The sequence below is a fragment of the Pteropus alecto genome, unplaced genomic scaffold (genome assembly GCF_000325575.1).
Source record: "Pteropus alecto unplaced genomic scaffold, ASM32557v1 scaffold16, whole genome shotgun sequence".
NCBI lineage: Eukaryota > Metazoa > Chordata > Mammalia > Chiroptera > Pteropodidae > Pteropus > Pteropus alecto.
Genome location: NW_006438867.1, coordinates 2,890,182 through 2,895,471, shown reverse-complemented (window position 1 = coordinate 2,895,471; position 5,290 = coordinate 2,890,182).

Genomic DNA, 5,290 nt, shown 5'->3' with positions numbered 1-5,290 from the left:
TTGGGGTCCCAAGTATATTAAGTGCTCACCACAATCGTGAGAAACAGCTTTATAGACTATGATCATCATTCTAATTTTCCTTTTTATTTCTTCCCATATGGTAAAGGTTCTTTATGGCATTCCCCACGCCGTTTCACAACTGCCCCTGACTACACAACACATACTTCTGCCCTTCTCTGGAATGACAGAAACTCTGTGATGAGGGACCTGGGCAGCAGCCTGTCCAATTTTTACCGCATACATGAATTCCCTCCACAGCAAGTGGTCTTTCGGCCTCCCCTCTGTTGCTTCTAAAGGTGACATATGTGACAAAAGTACAGAGAAATTAGATTTATCCTCTGAAAGTTAGTATAGATCAGGGGATTCTAAACAAAATGGATGAGATCTCTAAAAATATTTTTTTAATTGGCCATTTATCTCTGGCTTGGCACTCCAAATTTGCTGGGGGGCCAACCTACATAAGGTTCTGGACCTGTACCAAGGAGGAAGGGACCCCACCCCCCTGAGATGCCTTCCCTCAGCAGATAGAACTTTCCAATCTCATTTCTCCATTTCCCGCCGGTGATTTCTTTCAGTAGAGAGGGGAACTCAGCACAGCCCGTTCCCCTGCTGGGCAGCGCCTCAAATTAAACAGAGAGTCACTTCCCTAGAATGTCCCTGGGGGCTCCACACAGCTTCTCTATCTAACAGAGAATAAATCTAGCGGCCCTGCCCTTTGTCTCACAGCCTATTATATTCTACCAAATTCTACTCCTCTTAACTTAGAACCCCCAGCACTTTGACTGTTTCTCAAATGACACGGTTTGCAAGTGTCAGCGATAGGCAACCGTCAGTACCTCCCTCAACTTCCATCTCCCAGAACTGGACTGCGCGGCAAGGGTGGGCTGATGGAGAAAGCTCAGTAATGTCCACGGTTCTCTATACATCACCCCTGTTAAAGGAGCTGAATGTGGAATTAGCATCTCTTGCAGGCACGCCCCACTAGCCACTCATCCTGTCACCGAAAGTCTCCATGCGTTTCACATGCTCTGCTCTCAAGGTCCCTCAATCTGCTCAATTTGTTCAGTTATATTTGGGAGTTCTAGGTCTAGTGCTCTGTAATAATAACACATTCAATTATGTGTTATTATTTGATCCAACTTTCTAACCTGTTGAGTGAGATCCTTTTGGACACATTAGGTCCCCTTACACAGGAGTGACCCCTCTAGTGCCCTATCAGTCTGATTACTACCTCAAGGACATCCTCATCTCAGTCGTTGATAAAAGCTTTCAATGAGAATGTGGTCACAGCAGGTTCTGTCAGCTCACTGCCCAGGATCTCTCTCCAGGTTGACAGCTAATGGCAAATGACTCTCTCAGTGTACAGGGGTAATTACAGAGGTTAACATGTTCTCTACAGCAAATAAATATCTAGAGATCCAGTGATAGCTAAATTCACATTTTTACATCTAGGATTACATCTTTGACTTCTATGCCACTTCGAGTATTTCTAGACCACACAAGTTTTCGTTCATTCATCCATTTATCTGACAATTTTCGAGTGTCTCCAGGCACTGTGCCAGGCAGGAGCACCACAACTGTGAGGTAGAATTACCAGTGTCCTCTGCCCAGAGCACTGACAGATGTTAAATCTACTTACACAACTAATTACTTAAGTTCAATAGTGTTAAGCGCTGTGAAGGAAAAGAACAAACAGCTTCAAAAAGAGCTTCCCTTCCTTGAAGAGGTAACATTTAAAGAGAGACCCAAAGCTCGCTAGCCACGCTCTGGGGTGGAAGAGTATGATTCCCCACAGCAGAAATAGCCCAGGAAGACCAAGTGGGAAGCAGCTTGTTCCAGGAGCAAGAAATGGACAGAGAGGCTGGAGCACAGTGAGCTGGGCAGAGGGGAAGTGTGGCTGCCTGGTGGGCAGATGCCAGCACTCTTGGGTCAATGGGCCGTATTAAAAAATTTGGATTTTGTTCTAAAAAATTGGGAAATCACAGAAACCTTCCAAGATCAGATTTGCATATTTAACAGTTCCTCTAGCTTTTCTGGCTGATGTTGGAGAATATGGAAGAAAGACAAGAAATAAGCACAATTTTACTGTCCAGGTGTTGATTAAAGAGGGTATCAGGGGAGAGCAGTAAGTGGGAGGGAAGCTTTGAGTGGTTATGTGTCTACTATGGTTCCCTTGTTTCATTTAACTGATCAAGAACATATAACAGTTATGAGTAGGTGTGCACAAAATAATGTGGCCTCAATAATAAAATGGAAAAAATTCAACAGTTTCAAGTATCGACATCATATAGTCAATATTCCCTCTTAAATGCAATTAAAAAAGAAATGAGTAATTAAAGAAAAATTAATTAAAAACTCATACGTTTAAAAATTTTCAAATAAACTTTTAATAAAACATTGCTGAAAGGAGAACCTATTACAGGTTTTAGAAAATACATTAGAATACCAATGAACTAAGCATCTAATTAATTTTAGAAGTTAAAAAGAAAACACAATAAAACTAATGTAAGTTTTTTTTTTTTTTTAAGGTAAATATAAGAACTTCTGGTAGGAAAAATTTTAAAGTAGCTCTTACGATTCCTGCCGCTGTGAGCACACGCCTGATATAATCCCTATTTGCTGGGCGTGGGTGGGCCTCACCCATCAGGTTAGCACCGCTAAATGAGGCTCTAGTGTCAGAGATGGAAGGCTCTCCTACTGGCCTGGAGCAAAGCAAATAGCCATAGCGTGTATTGGCTATGGGGGCCACGTGACAAGAAACTGTGTTTGTCCGTTCAAAGTTGAAAGTGGTCCCCAGTCACCAGCTAGCAAGAAAATGGGAACTTCATGTAACCAAGAGATAGTGGGTTCTACCAAAACCAGTGAGCCTGGGAGAGGATCCCACACCTTAGATGGGAATCAGAGCCCCAGCCAGAATCTTGATTTCAACCTGGTGGGACCCTGAGCAGAGGATCCAGCTATGCCACACCTGGACTTAAGATAATAAATGGGTTGCTCAAGGTGCTAATTCTGTGGCTATTTGTCACACAGTAATAGAATACTAATATAGAGCTGACTTAATGATATAGAAAACAGAGATATAAATACAGAAATGATCAAAGACAGAAGTTGTTTTTTTTAAAAAATACTAATAAACCTTTGGCAATGTTAAGTATGAATAAAATAAAGAACAATGAGTAGTATTAGGAATAAAATGAGTAGTACTAAGAATAAAAAGGTGAACATAACTCTAGATTTTACAGTTATTTAGAAGATAATAAAAGGATATTTTAAATAATTTTATACCAGTGTCACTGTTGGGGCTGGTCCGAGTTCGGTGTCGCCCCAACAGTAGAGGGGAGGGAGATGAGAGATGACAACGGCCAGATGTGTAGTTAGCATTTTCCCTCGGTTCTTCCTCAAATGACAGCAGTGAAGAATCATAGGTCACTGAGATTTAAGAGTTTTATTAAAAATGTATTTTAGAAAGACAAAGAATGCCCCAAGGAGGAGCATGGTCCTAGCGCTGTAATCAACAAAAAGGCCACAAAAAAGAGAACCCAGAAGGGCGAAAAAAGGGCAAAAAAGTGGGAATGTCCGCCTTATATTTGGGCCGTGATGGGTGGTTCCATAGGTATTCCTAGGTGATTGGCAAGTGAGGTCATTTTGATTGACACCTGGCTGCTACATAACTCTGTCTAGTGAGCATGTGCATACCCAGAATTCTGCTACCTTTGGGGTATTCTTTGGGTAGACCCTGGGCTTGACTCTTATTCCTTTGTTCCCCGCTGTCGCTCAAGTCTGACTAGCTACCTAACACCAATACGTATTAAAGCTTAGATGAAATAAATTCTTAGAAAATGTAATTACCAAATCTGACTCTAGAAGAAATAGAATTGCATCAGAATTAAAATCTTCTGACAATGAAAATGATAGGCCCAGAAAAACAGGTAAGTTCTACCAAATATTTAAGGAACACATAATTTCAGTCTTGTACAAACTATTTATTCCTGAGTAAAAGAAAAATAAAGGTCCTCTTCGATTCATTTTAAGGAACTAGTGGAACCATGATATCAAAACCTAATGAGTGTAGTTTTTTTTTGAAAGGCAATTATAACCCCATCTCACCTATAAAAGAGGATATAAAAATGGACAAACAAATTCAGCTATATGAAAAATTAAACACATCCTGAGCTAGTAGGTTTAATCCAAGGAATGCAAGATTGATTTAACAGAAGAAAAATCTCAATAAATATAGAAAAATATTAAATAAATATTCAGTGTGCATTTATAATAAAAAATACCTTGGGAATAGAAGTGATGCTCTAATAAAAAAGTCTCAAAATTCTATAGTATTATCATATTGAATAAATATTGAAAATATTCTTTAAAATCAAGGATATGACAACAGTACTTGTTATTAGATTATTATTCAAATACAATAAGGTAAGATTAAGAAAAAAAAGTATAAAGACTAGAAAGGAAGAAACAGAATTTTCATCGTTCTTAGATAATCTGACCATCTGAATAGAAAACTCAAGTAACTCATGATAAATTATTCGAATTAATAAGATAATTTAGCAAACTAATACAGGATGAATATATAAAAATCAATTACTTTTCTTTATACCAGCAAAATAGCTAGTAAATATAATTAAAATTAAAACATTTAAAATAAGCTTAAAAATATGAAGTACCTAAGAATAAATATTAGAAAAGACATATAAGATCTACATAGAAAATTATAAAATTGTGTTGAAAGGCTTTTCAGAAGACTAAATAAATAAACAGATATACCATGCTCATGTATTGGATAAATTAAATAATACACATGTAAATTTTTCCCAAATTGATCTATTGATTTAATATGATTTTAGTAAAAATGCTAGCCATTTATTTTATGGTTTTCATTTTTTGTGAAATGTGAGAAGCTGATACAAAATTTCTATGGAAAAGCAAACGACAAAGAATAAATTTCAAAGACTCTACTGAAGACGAAGAACAAGGTGGGGAGACTTGTTTTATCAGCAGTTATATTAAGACATTGTGGTATTGGCATAGGAATGTATAAAGAGAAAAATGTAATGGAGAGCCCAGGAATAGAACACCATGTCTATAAAAAGTTGTTTTAAAACCAAGTGGGCTGTGAAGACCAGAGGAGGAAAGAGAAACATTTTAGTAAATGATGATTTAGGTAATTGATTATCTTGATGGGGAAAAAAATAAATAAAATTAAGCCCCTAGAACATATCATAGTCAAGAAGCAATTCCAGGTAGATTAAAGACTTTCATGTCAACAGAAAAATAATAA